The sequence below is a fragment of the Neoarius graeffei genome, chromosome 9 (assembly GCF_027579695.1).
Source record: "Neoarius graeffei isolate fNeoGra1 chromosome 9, fNeoGra1.pri, whole genome shotgun sequence".
In the NCBI taxonomy this organism is placed as follows: domain Eukaryota; kingdom Metazoa; phylum Chordata; class Actinopteri; order Siluriformes; family Ariidae; genus Neoarius; species Neoarius graeffei.
The window spans coordinates 40,065,411-40,091,490 of NC_083577.1; the positions used below are offsets into that span (position 1 = coordinate 40,065,411).

Here is a 26,080-nt window from a genome sequence, read left to right on the forward strand (position 1 = left end):
TTGACATGGGTTACATACAAGGTCAGCTGACTTGTAGAGCGAGATTTCTCGAGACTGAATGACCTTTCACCCACCGGCGCGGGAGCTTTTGACAGAAGTAGTTCGCGAGTTGTTTTTGTTGACACTTGGGCATTTAAAGATGTCATCCCGCGGCACGAAGCGGAAGAAAGCCAAAGACTGTCTGGGGCAGAAGATTACTTCTTTCTTTTTCAATGTTGACAGACAATTTGTTACAATTTCCCTCTCAGATAGCCTCAGAATGTCCCATAGAGATCTTGCAGTCACGTGATCGGAAAGTACACAACTGCCATCGTGTCGGTCAAAAACACCTCTGAATACTGCTGCACTCGTGTACAGAATGGATCAATTTCAACCGACGGACTACACGGCTCATTTTTCTAATGAACAGATAACTAGATATATGTCTAAAATAAACGATCTACAGATTTGTGACCCTTATGGCTTACCGGACGGAGTTTTCACGACCGGATTTTGAACTGCCAGCGGAATACCCGGACGTGTATGATTACCTCATCAACTTTCCCTCGCTGTTCAGTGGTGAAGCACTGCGTGCTTATAAATCTCTGGACAGTTATCTTTACAGAAATTCAGGATTTGTCAGCGACTCAGATGTGGCATCTTGTAAACAAGAAAATGATCCTCACTGGATGGGTAAGTCACTTAAGTATTGAGTATAGCACTGACCAGCCGATTATAGAATAGAATAAGGTAATTCCAAATCGTCCGTCTCGTTTACATGGATCTGGCGTTGGAGAGGTAGAGGCTTGGCAGTGGAGGTTTGAGTGGCTGTTTTCTGAGCTTAGTCAACAGGCCGGCTCTGCCTGTAGCCTCGCTTTTGCTTCGGCTCCCGGCGCCGCCTCCTTCGCTTTGCTTCCGATAACAATCCACGGAGACCCCACTGGTCTCGCAATCTGGTCTCGTCCGGAATTTTTTTTTTTTCTCGTCCGGAATGTTGTGCATGCGATGGAAATCGCTACAAACCGTCATTTTCTGCTGGAAACCAATGTCCAGTAAGTCCATACAGTTGTAGTGGATATTGAAGTCCGGTACAGACGAACAACACGCAAAAATACACACACAAAACATAAAAACCGTGCACAGGTAGGGAGAGCTTGTAGCCGCAGCCATTGTAGTAGAATTGTATATAGTAGGGTTTTCCAGAAGAAAAGGTAGAAGTAAAAGCAGAAGTAGAACCCGAAGTAGAAGGCGGAATATGGCATTTGACCTACAAGATGGCGTCTGTCACAATCTGGATCGGCTGTGACGTCACATGCAAGATCTCTATTGGAGCATTTTTCAAAGGCTTTGCACGGCGGGGGGGGGACAACCGGCGCACCCCCCCCCGCTTCGCTCCCTCGCCATGGTGAGCGCCCTCATACTAAATTTTTCTAGAGAAAACCCTGCACGTTTTTTTTTTTTTTTTTTTTTTTTTTAAAAGCAAATAAAAAATGAATGCTGGATAAACCCATTTGTCTTATCTAAATAAAGATACAAATTTTATTACGATGCATTACTTTTGTATTTGTGATCAGGTTCCCTGTGGTGGTGTATGTACAGATGGATGTCATACAGTCAAGCCATCAAAAATCAGGTCGATGCATTACCATATTCTCTCTCTAAAGTATGGGGCTCTGCTCTGTGCATGGTTTGCGCACATTGAGGAGCTCCACGATCAATGACTGTTGGATGTAAAAGTGCATGACAATTGTTATTTTGAGAATTTAAACTACACCAGAGGTTGACTGAGAGAATTTTAGTAGAAATAAAATATTGTAGGGTTTTTTTTTTTTTTTTTGCCATTTTCTTCATGTAAGAGTGAAGCAGTAAAGCACGGTGATCTCTAGATCCACATGATGAACATAAACTATACGGAGCAAACAGTGAGATGATGGAAAAACTGTATCGTGTATTAGCGGAGCTTTCGGCCCGTGCGAGCGGAGCTCCATAGTTAAGAAAATATGGTAATCCATCGAGTTGACTTTTCATGGACACGCGGATCCCAGCCGTGTCCGTCCGTCCATGCCCCTCACGATTCTGATTGACTGCTTGATTTTGCCGGGAACTAGAAGCGCGAGCGCGCCTACATAACTTATTTTTGCCTACAGATAACTTCATATTTATCGTGTTTTTCCACCGAGAACAACTCAAACGGCGCAACAACATAATCATTTTTACAAACTTTTAATACAAACTTTAAAAAGATGTCAGAACAAGTTAACCAAGGAGAGAAAGATGAAGTCAAAACCGGGAGAAGAGAGTTTTGACAGAGGAAGAAAAGGAAAGATGTGAAAGAGCGAGAGATTTCTTTCACAAGAAATGTGACGAGCTGAAAGAGAAAATGTGTAAAAAATGAATGAATAGAAATGATTTTTGTAGGAATTTAATTCTAAATAGTAATGTTGATTTTTGAAATCACTGTGAAATCCTTCGGGATCTGACAAGTTGACCTGAATCCAGTCAGTGTTTTCATGAATCGTGTATCTTTTTGTTTTCAAAACATTTTGCTATAAATCCCTAAGGCACACTGTAGTTTATAGTAATAAAAAGAATAATATACATGTGAGTTTGGAGAAATTTATCTTCTTGTGACGAAATTGAAACGCATCAAAAGGGGTGTTCACACGGCAACTTTTACTCCGGTGTAGCACCGGGGCTGCCCCGGTAGAGCGTTCACATGGTACAAAGTTGTACTCCGGTGTAGCCCCTGAAAGCTGCTTAAACCGGTGCAAATCTAACCCTGCTCGGGAGGTGGTTTAATAAATGTACTCCGGAGTAAATGCTAGTTTGCGGGGCAGCACCGATATAAAATGGGACGTCTGAACGCTACAGGGGTCGACTCGCTACGCGTGAGGAGAGTTGATTTACATACGGCCATTGCATAATTTGCATCCTGGTATTTTGCGCTTCCAAAATGGCGAATATCAACAACAACAGAACTGCGTGTCTTCATCCACGTTGTTTTCCCGGCGCTTGGTGATGCCATGACAACCAGGAAAAGGAAGTACATTTTCACGCATGCGCATGTTTCATTTCCGCATTATTACTATTGTATAGCACGGTCGCAAAAACTGCCGTGTGAACGCAAGTGGGGCTGCACCGGTGCTAACACGCTTCTCTCTAGTAAGCAGGTTTGTGACGTGTGGACGCTCCACAAAATTTACACCGGTGTAAGATATATCGCAACAAAATACATCGGTGCAGCATCGATGCAAATGTCAAATATGCAAAAGTAGGGCCTCATTTTATATTATTATAGATCTAAAGGCTGTATGTAGATCTGCAGAACGCAGATGTATTTTTATGCTGATCTTAGGTTAGCAGTGACTGATCGTGTCTGTGTAGTCTCTGTACAATTCAGACCCCGTCCACACGTAGCCGGGTATCTGCTAAATCGAAGATATTTTTCTACGTTTTGGCCTGTCATCCACATGAAAACACATCAAAAACAAATATTTAAAAAAACTCCGGGCAAAGTGAAGATTTTTAAAAATTCCGTGTATGCCTTTTCGTGTAGACAGAGATAACCGGAGTTTTGCGTTTTAGAACGTCACAATCTGCGCCAAAAAAATGATGACAAATCTGCCCTGACGTCAAACGTGCGACCTTTGTTTACTGCAGAAGCCACATTAAGTATGGACAAAGAGTAATGATCGGAGTAGTGCCTTGAAAGCGTTAATTATTGTGCAGGTGCTATTTACATGTTTAATTTTAGAAGCCCAACTACTGCTCCAAAAACAGGGTCAATATGTCCACATATTTGCTTTGACAAGATTCCCAATCAACATTTTCTTGCGTCTTTTGAAGTTTATACTCCCAAATCGTGTTTAGAAGCAATTCTGTCTCCGAGTCTGTCCAGACAAACGAGCTTGGAGCCATGTTTTATGTTTAGGCGGAAGTGACGCCAACAGAGGGCTGTTCTGATGTGATTAGGGGGTAGGATTTGGGGAAATAATGCCATCTACAGGTTTGGAATGCTTATGAATGTGATTAAAAACGCAGATGTTCGGTTATGTGTGGAAGGGATTTTTTTCGAAGACGAGGTGGTGTGGATAAAACATTTTTATAAACGGGGGGGGGGAAATGTTCGGTTTTAAAAATACCCGGCTACTAGGGCTGTAACGATACACCCAACTCACGATTCGATTCGTATCGCGATTTTTGACCCACGATTCGATACGCCCACGATTTTTTTTTTAAATGTTTTTTTTTAAGTAGTAAATTTGACGTATTAACATTTACTTACTTACTTTAACTATTTAATAACAAATAATTCAGACCACTGCAGAGAATGAGTAATATGTATGCAAAAATGAACAAATGTATATCCAAAGATTGTTTTATTTCTCAAAATAATACTGTTGAGCCGGAAGCTCTGTTTTTTTCGGTTCTGAAAAAGTCATTTTTTCAAATCGTGTAAATCCGTTAAGATTTTTTTTGGGGGGTGGCTCTCTCACTGTCTCACTCTCATAGGGCCAATGATTTTCTGTGATCGCGGAAAACAGATTGAAATTACGGAATTTTTATAGTGAAACATTGCTCGCGTGTCAAAATGTAACTGGCGCAGAAGGCTTCCGCCCAAGCAGACATGCCTTCAGTGTTGCCAGATATTGCTAACGTTTTCCACCCCAAAATATGTTCAAAAGCACCTAAACCTGCCCAATCTGGCAACACTGCATGCCTTTCCGGTCAAGTGATTGTGATTGGCTTGTGGCACACCTAGCCAGCCAATGAGCTGCTTGTTTACAGATTCGCTCCCCGCGTCGCAACCAGAATGGCGACCGCTTAAAAGAAATGAATGCTCTGCCAGTGGCGAGTGTGGACGTTGTGTGACTCGCAGAAGATTGTCGCAGGTCGGCGAAAAAATGACTTACTAATAGATATAAAAAAAAAAGTAGTTTAAGTAAGTTTAAAATGTAATTTAAATAAAAAGTAAAGTATTCATAAATTGAAGTTTGGAAGCGCCTCTGTTTTTGGGCTGAGGAGAAGTTTGAAAGGGTGTACCGCGATTCTGCCTTCTTGTATCGCGATACGGATCGTGGCTCTGCGTATCGCGATTTCGATACGCATATCGTTACAGCCCTACCGGCTACGTGTGTACATGGCCTAAGTCAGACTCAGCAGGATATTGTTTATTTATAAATATTTTATTGCAGAACGTGGTTTCTTTTAGGGATATTCAGTACTCCGATTTACTGGGAAATGCTGCCTTTACCTACCATGAAGATTTTTTTTCCTTACATTTTTTTTGGTGTGTGTGTTTTGGTTTCACTTGAAAAGGTCAGGCAAATAAAGCAGTTGTTGACTTTCTGTGGTTTAGCGGTTTTACGGTTCAATAAAGAAATGACTGCAACTTGGAGTTTGAGTGTTCTGGAAGTAACCCAGATCAGATTCTGTTTCAGTACAGTACACCTATGTGTATTTATTGAAACCACCTGCATATCCTCAGTGCCGTCTGTACATCGGCCTTGCTTGTGTAATATTACAGTCTGTAATTCAATCTGCAGCAATGATGTACATGCAGGATTTTACTGTGCACGCTTCACAGGGTTGGATAAATTAGTAGCCCTGGTAGCCAGGACGAAGAGTTCACGTCTGAATCGTTGGTTATTTATTTGTACTTGTCTGGCAGTAGTAAAAGTAGGTATAACAATCAGTGAACAAATATAAACCCTACTTCCTGTTGTCCCTCGGAAAACTTTCATTTGGTGCGTGTTTTACAGTAACTGCAATACACTTTCCTCAGTGATGTAACTGTTGCTCGTGCTTCTGAATCCCACTGCCTGCTACACTAAGCACATCAGCTGAGGCACGATCTGGCTAACGGTAGGATGCTGGGCAGATTAAATAACCTACACAGATGGCGTACACACTCGATAGCCAAAAGTTTGTGGACACATGACCATCACACCCTGATTGTTCAAAAAGCACACCATTCCAGATGTATTTCCCCTTTTTGGTGGTGTTATAACCGCCACTCTTCTGGGAAGGCTTATCATTGGATTTTGGAGCGTGGCTGTGGAGGTTTGCCCATTCAGCCACAAGAGGATTAAGAAGGACAGACACTGATATCAGGCGAGAAGGTCTGGGGCGCAGGCCGTGTTATTCCCAAAGGTCCTCCTGGAGCTCGGTATGTGCACAGGAGCTCTGACATGCTGGATTAGATTTGAGCCCCTTAGTTCCAGTGATGGGGAAATTTTAATGCTACAGCATACAAAGACATCTTAATCCGGTTGTGGGGAAGAATGGGTGTGATGGTCAGGTGTCCTCATACTTTTTGCTGTATGTGACCAATGTATGTCGCTCTGGATAAGAGCGTCTGCTAAACGCCATGTAATGTAATGTAACGTGACCGTTGTGCTAGCATAAGGTGCCATCACCTCAGAGTTAAACATGTAGGGGGAAAAAAACCCCATGCTCAACAGCTCCTAGCTGAAAATTACACCAACCACTTGGTGACTTGGTTGAGGTCGCGAAGGAGTATTCATATACGGTACCAGTCAAAAGTTTGGACACCCCTATTCATTCATAGGTTTTTCTGTATTGTGACTGTTTTTTCTGCATTGTAGAACAGTATTGAAGACATCAATACTAAGAAATAACACATGGAATTATGTAGTAAACAAAAGTGTTAGAATACCAAAATTTTATTTTTTTCATGGTCCAAATCCTGCGCTCTGATTGGCTGGCGAGCGGGTCCGTATCCTATGGTACGGACCTCTGGCGACTCACTCGTTCACAACAACAACAAACATGGCAGCATTTTTTGTCAACTTTTTTTTTTTTAAATATACAAGATTATCAAAATCTTAATTTTTGCCAGCATTTCTCAGGAGAATAGCATTAATTTTACAGCATGGATAGCGATGACCGTGTTCACAGCGAAAGCGAGTTTTACTACCCTGAGGAAGAAGAAATAAAATAAAACATTTCAGGAGAAAGCTAAAACCTGTTATTTGCTAACGCCGAGCAAAAACATGGCTGAATGACTCCTATTTGTATAAATAGGGGACTACATAGGCGGCAAAATGTAGTTTTGTTTTTTTTTTCCCTGCCATGGAAGTGCACTTGTATACCGAGGAGAAAGCCATTTGCATTACAGCTGTGAATGAGGATTCAAAATGGCATTAATTTTACAGCATGGACAGCGATAACGACAGTGTTCACAGCGAAAGCGAGTTTTACTACCCTGAGGAAGACAAAATTAAATAAAACATTTCAGGAGAAAGCTAAAATCTTCTAATTTGCTAACAGTTTGATCTCATTAGTTAATGAGGCCCATTTTGGACCATGTTATCCTAATACATACAACCGCGATTCCAAAAAAGTTGGGACAAAGTACAAATTGTAAATAAAAACGGAATGCAATGATGTGGAAGTTTCAAAATTCCATATTTTATTCAGAATAGAACATAGATGACATATCAAATGTTTAAACTGAGAAAATGTATCATTTAAAGAGAAAAATTAGGTGATTTTAAATTTCATGACAACGACACATCTCAAAAAAGTTGGGACAAGGCCATGTTTACCACTGTGAGACATCCCCTTTTCTCTTTACAACAGTCTGTAAACGTCTGGGGACTGAGGAGACAAGTTGCTCAAATTTAGGGATAGGAATGTTAACCCATTCTTGTCTAATGTAGGATTCTAGTTGCTCAGCTGTCTTAGGTCTTTTTTGTCGTATCTTCCATTTTATGATGCGCCAAATGTTTTCTATGGGTGAAAGATCTGGACTGCAGGCTGGCCAGTTCAGTACCCGGACCCTTCTTCTACGCAGCCATGATGCTGTAATTGATGCAGTATGTGGTTTGGCATTGTCATGTTGGAAAATGCAAGGTCTTCCCTGAAAGAGACGTCGTGTGGATGGGAGCATATATTGCTCTAGAACCTGGATATACTGTACCTTTCAGCATTGATGGTGTCTTTCCAGATGTGTAAGCTGCCCATGCCACACGCACTAATGCAACCCCATACCATCAGAGATGCAGGCTTCTGAACTGAGCGCTGATAACTTGGGTCGTCCTTCTCCTCTTTAGTCCGAATGACACAGCGTCCCTGATTTCCATAAAGAACTTCAAATTTTGATTCGTCTGACCACAGAGCAGTTTTCCACTTTGCCACAGTCCATTTTAAATGAGCCTTGGCCCAGAGAAGACGTCTGCGCTTCCGGATCATGTTTAGATACGGCTTCTTCTTTGAACTATAGAGTTTTAGCTGGCAACGGCGGATGGCACGGTGAATTGTGTTCACAGATAATGTTCTCTGGAAATATTCCTGAGCCCATTTTGTGATTTCCAATACAGAAGCATGCCTGTATGTGATGCAGTGCCGTCTAAGGGCCCGAAGATCACGGGCACCCAGTATGGTTTTCCGGCCTTGACCCTTACGCACAGAGATTCTTCCAGATTCTCTGAATCTTTTGATGATATTATGCACTGTAGATGATGATGATAGGTTCAAACTCTTTGCAATTTTACACTGTCGAACTCCTTTCTGATATTGCTCCACTATTTGTCGGCGCAGAATTAGGGGGATTGGTGATCCTGTTCCCATCTTTACTTCTGAGAGCCGCTGCCACTCCAAGATGCTCTTTTTATACCCAGTCATGTTAATGACCTATTGCCAATTGACCTAATGAGTTGCAATTTGGTCCTCCAGCTGTTCCTTTTTTGTACCTTTAACTTTTCCAGCCTCTTATTGGCCCTGTCCCAACTTTTTTGAGATGTGTTGCTGTCATGAAATTTCAAATGAGCCAATATTTGGCATGAAATTTCAAAATGTCTCACTTTCGACATTTGATATGTTGTTTATGTTCTATTGTGAATACAATATCAATTTTTGAGATTTGTAAATTATTGCATTCCGTTTTTATTTACAATTTGTACTTTGTCCCAACTTTTTTGGAATCGGGGTTGTAATATTACGTTAGGTGAAAACTTTAAACCAGTACAATCTCTTCTTCAAAGTTTCACCAAATGGCTTTATTTATGCAATATAAAGGTCATAATACTGTATAACTTTGGTCGAGCAAAAACATGGCTGAATCCTGAGTGACTCAATTTTGTATAAATGGGGGACAACATGGGTGGCAAAATGTAGTGTTTTTTTTTTTTTTTTCCCCCCCTGCCATGGAAGTGCACTTGTATACCGAGGAGGAAGCAATTTGCATTACAGCCGTGAATGAGGATTCAAAATGGCATCTCGGCTCGGTTTTCCCTTTCGGGCGCTCTCGTTTTCTGTTAAAATTTGGTAAAGGAAAAAATAAATATATTATTTACCAGCTTAAGGTCGGTCCGTATGGTGAAATACCGTGACCTCTGCCTTGAATACTGACCTCGGCCCAGAGGGCCTCGCTCATTACTTTCAAGACCTCGATCACGGTCTTTCACCATACGGACCTCCCAGCTGGTAAATAACGTGTATGTTTCATATTTTAGATTCTTCGAAGTAGCCACCGTTTACCTTGACGCTTTGTACACTATTGGCATTTTCTTAACCAGCTTCATGAGGTAGTCACCTGGAATGCTTTGCAATTAACAGGTGCCTCGTCAAAAGGTAATTAGTGCAATTTCTTGCCTTCTTAATTAGAGATCATCAAACAATGGAGCCTCCACATGATAGTAGCTGATTTGATTTTATGATTTGTACAACCCTGCTTCACCCCCAAATTTTAAAGTGCTGATGACACGTTTTTGACATCTTTGGTGATGTTTTATAACATAAAAAGTAATTCCCGATGATCCATATATTAATTCACGAAGGCGCCTATTTTACAAGTTATGATGATAAACGTGGCTATTTGGGCAAATTTGACGGGGCTGCAGCACCCAGGAGACGAAGGAGGAGGAGGAGCTATATGACGTCAGCGAAAGAACCTTCCTCCTCACTTACCAGTTTGTTGTTGATGCGACAGGTGTTCAGTTTATCATTATTAGTATTTTTATTATACATTGTTATATATATATAGTTATTATGCCTTCGTGTTCTGTTGCCGGCTTTTGCTCCAAAACCCACAAGGATGGGGCAAGTTTATTCAAGTTTCCCAGAGATCCCGAGCTGCATGTGAAGTGGGTGAAGCAAGTCAGGCGCACTCGTGACAAGTGGGAGCCCTCACCAACATCCGTCCTGTGCTCTGAACACTTCGATTTGGATTGTTTTGACACCCTTCCCAGCTTAAAAGAATCTCTTGGGTGTTTAGTTCAGCACAAACGTGTGTTACTACCATCAGCAGTGCCTACACAATGTTGCCAGATTGGGAGGTTTCCCGCCCAGTTGGGCGGTTTCAAGTGCATTTTGGTGGGTTTTGAACATATTTTGGGCTGGAAAACGTCAGCAGTATCTGTTGCCAGATACTGCTGAAGTTTTCCAGCCCAAAATATGTTCAAAACCCACCAAAATGCACTTGAAACCGCCCAACTGGGCGGGAAACCTCCCAATCTGGCAACACTGCCAGTATTCCGGAGGGGGTCTACTAGTAGCTATGCCGGATCCAAAGACAGTCCTCCTGTCAGAACATGTGTTGTGAAACGACATAAGATAAAGGTACGTAGAGCTATAGATTCTACATGATAATCATAAATGTAATCATAAAGTCGGCGTGATATCAGTCATGTATTTGCTTGTGAAAGCTTCCGGCTTTCATGTAACTGCCGCCTAGCAATGAGAGGCAAAGGGTAAAGAGGGTAGGCTATCAGATTCTATTCAGAAGAGATCAACACAATTCTAGACTCCCAGAAGAGGAAGAGCTAGCACTAGAGAGTTCACCGGCGTTTTCATGCGCCATTTCCATTGAGTAGAACCAGAGTAGAACAGCCAGTGAACCGCAGCGTGTTCTTCCGCTGACGTCACAACATGGCCACGAGCCACGGACCCAGTTTTCTTGCGCTGTGCAATTAAAAGTTGGATATTTGTGTAACAACAGCTTCTTTTCACGTAATTATAACAGAAATCTAGCATGTTTGCCATGTTGTATAGTTTATTTAAGAAATTGCATAGAGTCATGTTCGTGTCATCAGGACTTTAATGCAACACTAGTCTTGTAGCTGCAGTGATAAAGAAGTACATTTCAGACATTGTGTCTTGTTTTGAGGAAAAAAATAAAATTATGTAAAGCAAATTTTCTTAATTTGTGAACAATTATATCTTTTAAACTTTGGATTTTAAGTGTAGATACTCCATCAGTAAATGTAACTAGTTAATGGTAGAATATGTAACTCTGATAGTTTGCATAGGTTATAGTCACGTTGCTATTCTTTCTTCTTTCTGTTCCTCTATCCATCTCCCCTTCCTTCTGGCTCTGACTTAACCTCCCTCTAAACTAGGATTAAGTTTTAACCTATCTGAATCTGTGGGTGGTAAGAGAGAGCAACTGGACTTGCTTGAAGATTCTTGAAGATGTTTCGCCTCTCATCCGAAAGGCTTCTTCAGTTTTGTTTGACTAATGGGGAGTATCAGGTATTTATCCTCTCATGGATGATGAGAGGATAAATACCTGATACTCCCTATTAGTCAGACAGAACTGAAGAAGCCTTTCGGATGAGAGGCAAAACATCAAGAATCTTCAAGCAAGTCCAGTTGCTCTCTCTTACCACCCACAGATTACTATGACCTGGATGACTGAGGGCCCGTTTACACGAGGACGCTGTCGGGTAAAAACGACTAAATATTTTATCGGAAGTGCCTTTCGTCTACACGGGGACGGCGTTTCCGAGGCTGAAAAACGGAAAAAATTGAAAACGCCTTCCAGAGTGGATAAGTTAAAAACAGCCCCCGTTGCGTATCCGTCTAAACTACCCAATACGCGAAACTCTGCTCGGATCTGCTCACGTCGGGTACGCGTTCACGTCATACATATGTCATATACTGTACATGCCAGCCCGGGAAGTAAGAAAGTAAGTAAAAAAGTAAGAGCATGTCTGATTACATCGATCCAACGGACCTTCAAGCTGCTCTGGCAGCTTTAATAAACGTCCAGGAGTCCTTCGAACATCTATACCGAATCTGCACATATACCGTTAATGAACAGAGGCGGGTATAGTATGCTCTTACTTTTTTACTTACTTTCTGTTAGAACCTGTGTCTGTCTCAGTTCAGATGCGTTGACGTAAGAGCGCTCTGGAGCAGGGAGAGAACGAACCACACGAATTAAATCAATCTGGTTTATTCATGCACTGCTCAGTGATACACAGAAAGAGCAGGGTTTATATACATCAGAAGCTTGCGTGACAAGATAAGTAGAGGCCCGAGGGCACAAGGTCAACTCACCAAATAAGGAGTTGTTTTATTATACATGAAAGAGCAGAATGTACACCCCCTAGAACAGGAGGGTCCAGGAATGTGGTTTCAGTGAAACTAGAAGGTACAGAGAAAAGCAAAAAAGTATGTTCTCGCGGCTATGCACGTTTACCAGGATGTGAACAGGTCATAAGTTCAGTACAGCTATGCACGAGAACACACATACAATCTTACAATCCCCTCTTTTATACTTTGTTTACAGAGTATAACTACAGTTTAGACTCTAATGTATTGGCAGACATAGGGGTGAGAGACGTGGACACTGAGCTTACAGGCATTAAATGACAAACATAACATGATTCATTAGTATGTTGCTTAGCAGTCCAGTTGGCAAATTGCCAAAAAACGTTGTCCTCGTGGCTGGCTTGAGCGGGATTCCCTGCTCCAAGCGCTAAGACCAGTATCAGGAGAAAAGTCATACTGGTCACTGACTTTTGTTCTTTCTGTGTCCACGGGATGTAGATGATTGAAGGTAGCCCAGGCTCACGTGTCTTCCAGATTCCTCAGTTCAGAAGTCTGCGGGACGCACCGACCATCCCCTCTTTGTAGATCAGCCGAAACCGGATCACTCCGGATGCTGGAAAGGGGATCCCTGAAAAGGCCGTCAGCTATTGTCACAGCAACTTTCTGAAACACAAAAACCTGTTAAGCATCAACAATATAGATTTCTATTACATTGGAGCCTTCTTTATTCGACTGGCATGAATCCACTGTGGAAAAAGGTCAGTTAGTACAGCCGTTCGAGTTACAGCGAGCACATCCGTGGGTTCACTGTAGGGCGGTTCCTCCAAAGGAGCGCCTAATTTCGCAAATTTCTTTACCAACACTTTATCCCCTACCTCAAAGGGGTGAGTGGGTGCCTCAGGAATGGGAGGCTTCTTGGAATTTAGTCTCGTCCAGTACTCATCCAACACCCGCATGAGACCCACGGCGTACTCACTGAGATGTACATCAAGATCACTCGTTCCTATAGCCTGCATACCTCTGCGCCAGGGTGTAGGAAAAGGCCGGCCCATCACGAGCTCGTACGGAGACAGGTTGTCGAGGGCCACTTGAGCGGTCATTCGCATGTCAGCGAGAACTAAAGGCAAAACTTGTACCCAATTTTTAGTACCAGCTTCTTGCATGGCTTTACGCAGCTTACCCTTGATTGTTCTGTTTGCGCGCTCCACAATGCCGGAGGATTGTGGATGGTACGGGATGTGGAAACGCCAGTGGATCTTTAAGTCTTTACACAGTTCTTGTGTCACCTTAGAGGTGAACGGCGTACCTTTGTCAGAGTCTATCCCTACCGGGAGACCATAACGCGGAATGATTTCTTGCGTCAATTTGTTTACCGCCGTGCGAGCGTCTTCTTTCCCACAGGGGAAAGCCTCCACCCATCGTGAAAATTTGTCGACCATGACCAAGAGATACTTAAAGGGGCCCTGTTTTGGCATGTGAGTAAAGTCAATCTGCCATTCCTGGAACGGCGTGTCAGGTATGGGAAGGTGCTGATGTACCGCGCCTGGTTTAGATGGATTATTCTGGGCGCACGTTAAACATCTGTCTAGAATGTGATGTACATCAGTGTGTATTTTGTCAATACAAAATGTTTTGGATAGATCCTCCACTACCCCTCTTCGGCCGCGGTGAGTGGGACCATGAAACTCGCGGACGAGAAAGGGAGTACAGTGACGAGGTAAACAAAGACGGCCCTGAGCATCGATCCGAACGCCGTCAGACGGCTGCGCGCCGCATGAGTCCCAGAAATGGTTGTCTGAGGCCGAAGCGGAGGCCTGGAGGGAGATCAAGTCAATGTCCGGAAGAACGGCACTAATCATACGGCTGGATGAGACCAGGGAGAGAGTAAGCGAAGGCGGAAAAACACCGGAGGCAGCCGCGGCTTTGGCAATGCGATCGGCGAGAGAGTTTCCCCTGATCTCAAAAGAGTCCCCAATACAATGAGCACGAGTCTTAACAATGGCTAAAGAGCGCGGGAGAAGACACGCTGTAATAAGATCAGTAACAAGCGAAGAATGAGAAATGGGCTTACCGTCTGCAGTGGTGAACCCACGCGAAGCCCAAATCCGACCAAAGTCATGAGCAACGCCGAAAGCGTAGCGTGAATCAGTGTAGATAGTGACGTCTGTGTCCTGGGCAATAACACATGCACGGGTTAGAGCGTATAGTTCGGCAGCCTGAGCCGAGGAGAAAGGAAGAGAAAAAGCTTCAACAGTTTCATCAGGAAGGCGGCACACAGAATAACCACACACGAAAACGCCGTCAGAGGGGCGTGAGCACGAGCCGTCCACAAACAGCGAATCACCTGAAAGTAACGGGGTGGAGCGTAAGTCGGGGCGGATACTTGTCTCGAAAAGAATGCTAGAAATGCAGTCGTGTGTTTCAGAAGGAAGAAAATCATCCTGTGAATTGAGGAGGCGCTGAAGCGCGTGCGCGAGAGAATCAAAGGAGGAGGAGGGCTTAACAGTAAGGTTTTCGGTGGCCAAAAGAATAGACTCGTATCCAGAGCGACGCTGCGCAGATAAATGCTGGGTACTGAGGTTCTTTAAAACGTGCACTACATCATGTGAGGTGTGGAGAACGAGCGGGTGAGATAAGACCAGCCGTTCAGCGTCCGTGACCATGACAGCACATGCAGCCACCGCCCTGAGGCAAGCAGGGAGACCCTGTGCCACAGAATCGAGAGTTTTAGAGAGGAACGCACAAGGCCGCATACCCCCCCCGTGCTCCTGCGCCAAAACCCCAGACGCAGTTCCCTGCTGGTTGCACACATATAAATGAAACGGCAAACGGTAATTCGGAAGTCCGAGAGCAGGGGCCGAGCATAAAGCCTGCTTCAGGGCCCTGAAGGCCGTCAGCATCTCATCAGACCACACCAAGGGCTGAGTCAAAGGGTCCGAGTGCAGAATTGCAGAGCGCAGACACTTGTCATAGGTGGAACAGTCAGGAATCCACTGGCGGCAGTAATTGATAAGTCCCAGAAAAGCCATGAGGGCGTGTTTCGTGGCAGGCACCTGAGTGTCTAGGATGACCTGCACACGCTCGGGGCTGAGCCTGCGGGAGCCCTGGGAGAGATCGTGACCCAGATATCGAACAGTGGGGAGGCAGAACTGAAGCTTAGTTCGTGAGACCTTGAAACCTTCTTGCGCCAGAAGGGAGAGGAGAGCAAGTGTAGCTGTAGCGCAAATGTCCTCGTCCTCCGCCGTTACCAGAAGATCATCCGCGTACTGGAGCACGGAGGAGCCCGAGGGGAGGCACAAACCGGCCAAGGCGTCCCTCACTACGGCTGTAAAAACCGCGGGGGAATCGACATATCCTTGGGGTAACCTGGTCCAGGTGTACTGCTTTCCCCTGTGCGTAAAAGCGAACAGGGGCTGCGTGTCGTGGCCCACAGGGACGCTGAAAAAGGCAGAACAGAGGTCAATCACAGAGAAAAACGCATGTTCACACGGAATCGAGGCCATAAGAGAGGGAACGTCTGGAACTAATGGGGCGACTGGGATAATTAACTCATTAATCTTACGCAAATCCTGGGTGAAACGCCACGTGCCGTTGGGCTTCTGCACCGGATTCACTGGGGTGTTATAAGGGCTGACACAGGGAACAACCACACCTTGCTCTAGGAGAGAACACAGAACATCATCAATGCCAGACAGTTTAGCTGGGGAAAGGGGGTACTGTTTTACATATACTGGCGAAGAGTGTTTAATGACCGCCTCGTAAGGGGTACAGTTAACAAAGCCCACCTCGTCCTTATGTTCCGCCCAAAGAGAAGCTGGAAGGTCAGAAAGAGAGGGTGTGAGGTGGGTAACGGCACAAGCAGCATTAAGAAGATTATGAGGAAGAGAAAGGGAGGTGAGGGCAAGAGCAGCCGACGAAGTGTCGTCTGGTGCGTCAACAACCATGTGTGAACCACTAAAAGAAATAGAGAGCCCTAGGAGGCTCATGAGATCCCGTCCAAGCAGGTTAAAAGGGCAATCAGGCATGCAAACAAAGGAGTGAGAAAACTTCAGTAAAGGATCAAGGGCACAAGTAACAGAAAGGGGGGGCGTGCAACTGGAATGGAAAGGAACCCCTTCTATTCCCACAGAGCTTACAGACCGTGTAGATAAAGGACCCGCATATTCCCTCCCCACTGAGGACATGGTAGCCCCGGTGTCGAGTAAAAAAGGATATTCAGTCCCTGCCAGGCATAAAACAATAGTGGGAAGATCTTCGTTAAGAGGGGAGCTGAATAAAAGATTTAACATAGCAACGGTCGGGGTTTCATCGCTCTGAGGGCAGCCCTATGGGCGGGCAGGATCTCTCTGCCCTGTGGGGCTTGAACCGGCGCGCATGACGAGTTTCTCGCGTTCCTGCTCATCTCGCTGTTTCGCATGACATTCTCTTATCCAGTGCCCCTCTTTTCCACAATAGTGGCACTTTCCATTTCTCCTCCCTCCCCCGCCGCGCGGTCCCGTTCGGCGACCCCTCTCCTGTCGTCCCTCCGCTCGTCCGCCCGGCACGACGGATAAACATGCTTTATTCGTTTTACAGTCTAAAAGACCATCGCTCTCCAGCGTGCGCACCCGCTCCCCGGCCTGACGGAGGACCAGATTATTCCGGTCACTCCAGTGATGTTTTAATACGCTCTGTATTTCGGGGCGACAATTAGACAGAAAGGTGGACAAGAACATTGGGTTCGGGTTTGCCAAATCAAGTTCAAGACCTCCCAAATGTTGCCAAACTTCCCCAAAGCGCTTCCAGAAAGCCGACGTCAGCTCAGAACGCTCCTGTTTGCAATTAGTGACCTGTGACAGGTCTCTATTTGCTTGTTTTAAGGCGAGCAGGTATCGCGTCAACTGCTCGCGAAGCTGCTGCAGCGCGTCCGGCGTGTCTTTCCAAAAGAAGGTAGACACGGTGCGCTGGCGAGGGCGACCGTTTTCCCCTACCGGAGGCAATTCCTCCTTAACATTAACAGCAATATCGTTGACGGGGCGGAGGACCTGTACGTTTTCTAACAGGGCCGTCTCATCGTATGCGCCTCCTAATTTATTTTGCAGAATAAACCGGTAATCAGCTCCCGTAAGCTGACAATTACGAGAAACATTAATTAACTGATCAACAAAAAGCAAGGGCTTATCGGGTGACGGAAGAAGCGAGATGATGTCCTTAAGAGCCGACGGGGACGGAGGAGTTATATCAATACCACTGCGCTTTGCAACCCATACACAAGCAGCGTTTTGTGGCGGATAAGGACGCGAGCCGGCGTCTGGTCCCACATCGTCGGGATTATCCCAATCATCATCGTCATTGGTGTCATCATCGGTATCGTCACTACTTTCTTCGTCTTTGCCGTTCTTGGCTGATGCAGGCGCACCCTTTATCCCTCCGGGACGCTGCCCTCTGTCAACCGTGGGGGGGGGGCACGCAGACACAGCAGCCAGGGACGGATAAATTTTAGGAATCGTTTTTACAGATGACGACGATTTACCAGTAATTTTTCCAGCCTTACTATAAGGTGGAGGTTTACTATCTAACGAGGCTGGAGGAGCAGAATGAGATTTGGATTTTCCTAGCGCCGCCTCCTCCGTTTCCTTGGTGACGGGTGCAGCCCGAGGCTTCGGGATGGATTTCAGGACTGAACGGGGAGTATAGGCCTGTTTAAAATTATCCCAAATCTTCTTCATATCATACCATTTGGCATATCCATCCCGCATATACGGGCGATCCCAGCCGGGGTCCCCTAATCCCTCATAAATCATGCGATGGGCCGATGCAAGATAACCAGGATCGAATGTACCTTGACGAGGATAGGAAGGAATTTGAGGGTTGGCCTCAGTCCAACCTGCCAAATTATCGAGCCAGGGAGAAACATAATAAGCAAAACCGCACCTAGTCATCCATTCGGCCGGGGTTTCCCCTGGCGCAGGCTTAGGGAACGAGCTTCCCATCGTACAATGACAACAAACGGATCTGAAGAGGAACAGACAACAAATATAGTACAAATTTGTATAGCGCGCTCTTCCTGGACTCGAACCAGGGAAAACTGTCCTCCGTAGGACACTACGAAACTACTGCCAACCAGGTAGTCAATCAAACATGTCTTACCTGATTGAGAGTATCACGTCGGGGTCACCAAATTGTTAGAACCTGTGTCTGTCTCAGTTCAGATGCGTTGACGTAAGAGCGCTCTGGAGCAGGGAGAGAACGAACCACACGAATTAAATCAATCTGGTTTATTCATGCACTGCTCAGTGATACACAGAAAGAGCAGGGTTTATATACATCAGAAGCTTGCGTGACAAGATAAGTAGAGGCCCGAGGGCACAAGGTCAACTCACCAAATAAGGAGTTGTTTTATTATACATGAAAGAGCAGAATGTACACCCCCTAGAACAGGAGGGTCCAGGAATGTGGTTTCAGTGAAACTAGAAGGTACAGAGAAAAGCAAAAAAGTATGTTCTCGCGGCTATGCACGTTTACCAGGATGTGAACAGGTCATAAGTTCAGTACAGCTATGCACGAGAACACACATACAATCTTACACTTTCTTACTTACCATAGCCAGAGTAGTCAAAGTTTTCACGGCGCAGATGTGCAGATCAGACAAGACGGAAGACGTTGCGCATGCATGCAGACATAGCGGAGGTCTTTCACAGCACCACCTAGCCGCCTGGCATGCACATCCAATTGAATTCCACACATTTGTGCGTCACCGTATAGACGCAGATTTCCTCCTTGAAAACGGTCGTGTAGACGCGGAAAAAAGCGAGAACGAAAACGGACTTTTGCGTTTTTGTTTCAGACTGTCCCCGTGTAAAGTGGGCCTGAGAATCTTCACAGACCTATATCTGAATCATAATTATTGCAGCTTTATTTTGCTTTCTGCTGGGTCATGTAATACCTTTTTATTGATTGTCATAGTGTGTGAGAGAGAGAGAGAGAGAGACACACATTCAAGCATATGTAGCTTAAATATAGGAAAAATATGGATTATCTGAGAGGTTCCTAAGGACTGGAGGGGAAAGTGCTAATCTAAGTAATGTTAAAAAAAAATGTATTTAGGCTCCTGTAAGTTAAAAGGATAAACTTTTGATAAAAAGGGTTTTTAGGGACACTTGATAATATTAGTACTACATCTGTAGCCATAGATAAGATATTTGTCCTGCATCAGTGTCCACAAAACGCTTGGTCCAGCCATTAATCATTACCTTCAGCCTAGAACTTGTTAACCATGTATCCTTGACTTTCTATGCCAAAAGGTGTCTGTTACGTCAAATGTACTCCAGAGAACAATCCAAGCGATTCTTAAAACCTAAGCCATATACCAACCCGAAATGCCAAATGCGATTTTGGATAACGTCATAGGTTACTGGGAAAATCCAGAGCGTAGTAAAAGTTTTTTCCACCGCTATTAACAAAACCCAAACTGATGGCGAGAAGAATGTCTTTGCCAAGAACAATGGCCGATTGAGTTCTACGCTCTTGTCACAAGAAGGTCTTTAAGAAGCACATAGGCTCAACAGGCTTACCACTAATACGAACAAAAGCTGCTTCTTTTATATTCCTGTGACTGGAGCCATAACTTTGATGTGCTGAATACCTTCAGCCAACTGTATAGTTAGTCTTATTGTTCTCTTCCAGAGAGACTGTGAACAGGAACTGTGGAAGGTGGGAAGAGTGTGCTGGAGCTCTGTCTCAGACGTTATCACGAGGAATTTTCTATCACAGGAAATATGAAGCGTTAGCTTTCTATGCTACACTGTGCTACAGGTAAGAGTTGTACTGTACGTCTTAAGCATTTAACACACTGCTACGTTTTCAGCATGCACTGATGGTAGCATATGCAGTACACCACTAACAAGTGTATTACATTTAGGGCTGCATTTAATCTCTAGTAGCTGATAAAGTTTTTCTCTCTTAAAGCTCTTGTAACATACTTGCGGTATATCTTGCGTGAGGAATTTTATTTCAGGACCAGGTACTTGAAGTCCATAAGTGGATCTGAAGCTGTGCTTCTTGTTCAGTTGTATTAAAGGGTTTGCTAAATTTCTGAAAGCTGACTGATGTAACCTTCATAAATCCCCAAGCTTTCGACAGGACGATCGTAGCTGCTGTCTGGTTGAATAAAGCAAAGGCATTACAGCAGAGAAGGTGTTGCCGTTTTTGCAGCAACCTTATCTGATGATTGTGATTCTATTTATTAATCTTGAATTGGAAACCTTCGTTTAAAAGCATAAATGGTGGTGGAACACTTTTTTTTGTGACTTTTCTCCAACTTGTCTCCTGTCAGGATATAAACTTGAATGGACAACCTAATTTAAAAATCTAGCTTAAAATTAGCCTGGCTAGCGCGACTTCAAAGCTCTCCGAGCTATTGGTCTGGCCAAGATATTAAGCCCAACCTTTTCCCAGAGCCCGTGGTTGACCCGCCTCCCTGGAAATGCCTCAGTTTGCTACTGGTCGAAGCCAGAAAAGGCTGTGACGAAGCTTAAACCAATCACATCACTCTTTCCTCTGACGTATGTGACGCGACGGGGCTAACTGGTAGATTAAACTCTTACCGAAGCCGGTCGGGAGCAAGGCGAAAACGTCCTTCCTTTCAATAAATACCTCCAGGGCTGCTCTTTGCTCCGTTTTCAATGAGAACTTCCCGTTGAATGCTTTCAATACAGCATCTATGCGTAATAGATGCGGAAGCGTGAATGAAGCGCTTCCGGCATAGATTCTGTAAACAATCTATGGCTTCCGGTCGCAGTTCTACTACGTCACTGCCTTGAACACGCCTCTACCCAGGGCCGTTGGAGATGCTCAAAGTTGATTGGTTCCCGATTTTTCGGGAGCTTGGAAGAGCTGGAGATAGCTTGCCTGGCCAGACTAAGCTCGCAACAGGCCCTCGTGTTGCGTCACGCTTAGGATGGGCGGGCCCAGGCTAGCTTAAAATATAGCTAAAGTCACAAGTTAAGGCTGTAACAAATAATTAAAATCAATTATAAAAATTTCTGATTTCATTATTGGTTAGTTGAGTACTCTGTTGTACGGTCACTTCATTTACAACTCCAAAAGTTGGGACATTGTGTAAAACATAACAGAATGTGAAGATTTGCAAATCTCATGGAAAATGGTATAAATACAACACATCAAGTGTTGAAACTGAGAAATTTTGTCTTTTGAAAAATATATGCTTATTTTCAATTTGAGGTCAGCAACACGTTTCATAAAAGTTGGGACGGGGCAACAAAAGACTGAAAAAGTTGTGTAATGCTTCAAAAAAAAAACCCCACCTAGTTTGGTTAATTGGCAACAGGTCCGTAACATGATTGGGTATAAAAAGAGCATCCCAGAGAGGCGGAGTCTCTCAGAAGTAAAGATGGGGAGGGGTTCACCGCTCTGTGAAAGACTGCATGGGAAAACAGTGCAACAATTTAAGAATAATGTTCCTCAATGTAAAATTGCAAAGAGTTTGGGGGTCACATCATCTATGATACATAATATTAAGAGTCAGAGAATCTGGAGAAATCTCTCTGCAAGAGACAAGGCTGAAAACTGACATTGGATGCCTGTGATCTTCAGGCCCTCAGGCGACAGTGCATTAAAAGCAGACACGTGTCTGTATTGGAAATCACTGTATGGGCTCAGGAGCACACTAGAAAACCATCGTCTGTGAAAAGTTCATGACTATATCCACAAATGCAAGGTAAAACCAGATATAAACAATATCCAGAAATGCCCCCATCTTCTCTGGCTCCAAGCTCTCTTACGATGGACTGAGGCGATGTGGAAAATTGTCCCGAGGTCTGATGAATCAAAATTTATAAATTCTTTTTAGAAATCATGGACACACCGTCTTCTGCGCTAAACAGGAGAGGGACAAACCGACTTATCAGTGCACAGTTCAAAAGCCAGCATCTGTGATGGTATGAGGGTGCATTAGTGCGCATGACATGGGTAGCTTGGACATCTGGGAAGGCATCATTGATGCTGAAGGATATATACACGTTTCAGAGCAATATGCTGCCATCCAGACAATCTTTTTCAGGGATGGTCTTCCTCCTTTCAGCAAGACAATGCCAAACCGCTTTCTGCACATATTAAAACTGCCTGGTTGCATAGTAAGAGTCCAGGTGCTAAACTGGCCTGCCTGCAGTCCAGACCTGTCTCCAATTTAAAACATTGGTTGCATTATGAAGTGCGAAATATGACAAAGGAGACTCCAAACTGTTGAGCAACTGAAATTGTACATCAGGCAAGAATGGGACAACATTTCTCTTTCAAAACTACAGCAACTGGTCTGCTCAGTTCCCAAATGTTTACAGTGCTGTTAAAAGTAGAGGCGATGCAACACATGGATAAACATGCCCCGTCCCAACTTTTTTGAAACATGTTGCTGATATCAAATTCAAAATGAGCATGTTTTTTGAAAAACAACAAAAGAACTTATCAGTTTCAACATTTGATATGTTGTCTTTGTACTCATCTCATCTCATTATCTCTAGCCGCTTTATCCTGTTCTACAGGGTCGCAGGCAAGCTGGAGCCTATCCCAGCTGACTACGGGCGAAAGGCGGGGTACACCCTGGACAAGTTGCCAGGTCATCACAGGGCTTTCTTTGTACTATTTTCAATAAAATATAGGGTTTCCATGATTTTGCTAATTATTGCATTCTGTGTTTATTTACAATTTACACAGCGTCCCAACTTTTTTGGAATTGGGGTTGTAGCCTAAAACACATTTAATAGAAATGTTTGAGCATGTTAGAACAGTAAGCTGCCTCCTGTATGCATAAACACTTTACGTGACATACTGTTGGTTTCATGACAAATTCTAAGTTATACAGTGGTGCTTGAAAGTTTGTGAACCCTTTAGAATTTTCTATATTTCTGCATAAATATGACCTAAAACATCAGATTTTCACACAAGTCCTAAAAGTAGATAAAGAGAACCCAGTTAAACAAATGAGACAAAAATATTATACTTGGTCATTTATTTATTGAGGAAAATGATCCAATATTACATATCTGTGAGTGGCAAAAGTATGTGAACCTCTAGGATTAGCAGTTAATTTGACGGTGAAATTAGAGTCAGGTGTTTTCAATCAATGGGATGACAATCAGGTGTGAGTGGGCACCCTGCTTTATTTAAAGAACAGGGCTCTATCAAAGTCTGATCTTCACAACATGTTTGTGGAAGTGTATCATGGCACGAACAAAGGAGATTTCTGAGGACCTCAGAAAAAATGTTGTTAATGCTCATCAGGCTGGAAAAGGTTACAAAACCATCTCTAAAGAGTTTGGACTCCACCAATCCACAGTCAGACAGATTGTGTGCAAATGGAGGAAATTCAAGACCATTGTTACCCTCCCCAGGAGTGGTCGACCAACAAAGATCACTCCAAGAGCAAGGTATGTAATAGTCGGCGAGGTCACAAAGGACCCCAGGGTAACTTCTAAGCAACTGAAGGCCTCTCTCACATTGGCTAGTGTTCATGAGTCCACCATCAGGAGAACACTGAACAACAATGGTGTGCATGGCAGGTTGCAAGGAGAAAGCCACTGCTCTCCAAAAAGAACATTGCTGCTCATCTGCAGTTTGCTAAAGATCACGTGGACAAGCCAGAAGGCTATTGGAAAAATGTTTTGTGGACAGAAGAGCCCAAAATAGAACTTTTTGGTTTAAATGAGAAGCGTTATGTTTGGAGAAAGGAAAACACTGCATTCCAGCATAAGAACCTTATCCCATCTGTGAAACATGGTGGTGGTAGTATCATGGTTTGGGCCTGTTTTGCTGCATCTGGGCCAGAACGGCTTGTCATCATTGATGGAACAATGAATTCTGAATTATACCAGCGAATTCTAAAGGAAAATGTCAGGACATCTGTCCATGAACTGAATCTCAAGAGAAGGTGGGTCATGCAGCAAGACAATGAACCTAAGCACACAAGTCATTCTACCAAAGAATGGTTAAAGAAGAATAAAGTTAATGTTTTGGAATGGCCAAGTCAAAGTCCTGACCTTAATCCAATGGAAATGTTGTGGAAGGACCTGAAGCGAGCAGTTCATGTGAGGAAATCCACCAACATCCCAGAGTTGAAGCTGTTCTTTATGGAGGAATGGGCTAAAATTCCTCCAAGCCGGTGTGCAGGACTGAGCAACAGTTACCGCAAACGTTTAGTTGCAGTTATTGCTGCACAAGAGGGTCACACCAGATACTGAAAGCAAAGGTTCACATACTTTTGCCACTCTCAGATGTGTAATATTGGATCATTTTCCTCAATAAATAAATGACCAAGTATAATATTTTTGTCTCAGGGTGTTTTCACACTTGGTCCCTTTCAGCCATCTAACCGAACTCGGATCGATGACTCAGCATTTTTTATGCATATGTGAACACTCCAACCGTACCCAGACCCCTTTAAAGTGAACCGAACTGAAACCACCTCAGGAGGTGGTCTCAGTACAGTTCGCTAAAAATCAACGGTACGGTTCGCCTAATCTGCGCATTGTGAACAAAAAGCGCACCGGGTTCACTTCTCCTTTTTCACTGTAGTTTAACCTTCTTTGTTTGCCGTAGTTGGTCACGTGACTGTAGCAGGGAAACTCAACTTCCTTTTGGAACTTACCACAGCCGTTTTACAGTTCTCTGAACTTACTGACTGATGAGTCGGCCACAATAAAAGTGATAAATTTAATAAATTTTTTTATTTTCCTTAATCCGCACTATTTTGATCAAAGAATACAGCAGGGCAAGCATGGCAGCAGACATTTTGATTCAAAAGAAAATTACCCAGAATTCCATGCACTGGGGGTCTGAGGGCTCTAGAGGACCTGGTGTGAACAGAAAGAGGACTGAGGCCCCATCAAAGCTTAACTGGACCAGAAAGAGAACCCAGTCCTCTTTGTAATAAATTCAGTGTGAACACAAAAATAAGTTTTTCTGTTGGTCCACTTTTTGGTCCGCTTAAAGAGGACTGAGTCTGGTTCCTTTAAAGGGGACCAGGTGTGAAAACACCCTCATTTGTTTAACTGGGTTCTCTTTATCTACTTTTAGGACTTGTGTGAAAATCTGATGTTGTTTTAGGTCATATTTCTGCAGAAATATAGAACATTCTGAAGGGTTCACAAACTTTCAAGTACCACTGTATTTTCATGTACCGTGTAATAATTCACTTTGCATCATTTTGTTTGTGATCAGTATGACTGAGTACAGTTCCAGGCACTCAAAGCTTTGGAGTCGATTCCACACACCTTCTGCACAGACGGCAAGCAAAATAAATTTAGACTCAGTGTTTCCATTTGCAAACTGGCCAGTGGATATAAAGATACAGTACGTATTATCTAATTTCATTTGATCTGAGGCTCTCGATTCGAAACCTATATGTATCGAACAATACATTTAACACTGCATAATAAAGTAGACTATCATAAAACAATACTTGCTGAGGTGAAAATCTTTTACATTTAAACTTGATCAAGCCCACACTTCCTCCTCTGAGAAGGTAACTTCCTCTTTTTCTCATATCAGGAGGCTTCTCTTCAGCACAGCTGTTTTTTTGTGTGTGTTTGCTGCTAAAAGTCTGAACAGATCACATTATCACTGTCATTATTGCATTGTGAAAATGGGAGGGGGATCTAAGACTACGTTCAGACTGCACCCTGAAACGACCCATATCCGATTTTTTTTTTTTTTTTTGCCCATATGCGACCTGTATCCAATTTGTTATTGACGATCTGAACGACACCGATCCGATTTTTTCACATGCGACCCAGGCCGCTTGGATATG

The 26,080-nt window shown here is 43.8% G+C and overlaps 1 protein-coding gene across 5 annotated transcripts in view; it reads left to right on the forward strand.

Annotated features, from left to right (window-relative positions):
- Positions 1 to 26,080, forward strand: part of fhip1b (FHF complex subunit HOOK interacting protein 1B) — a 105,748-nt gene that overhangs the window by 17,378 nt on the left and 62,290 nt on the right. For 4 of the 5 annotated variants that reach the window (XR_009655351.1, XM_060929473.1, XM_060929475.1 and 1 more), the window contains exon 2: positions 19,945 to 20,073. The exons of the other annotated variant lie outside the window; for it this stretch is intronic. The gene's annotated coding sequence lies outside the window, so the exon portion shown is untranslated. The remainder of the gene's footprint in view (positions 1 to 19,944; positions 20,074 to 26,080) is intronic. 5 annotated transcript variants of the gene reach the window in all.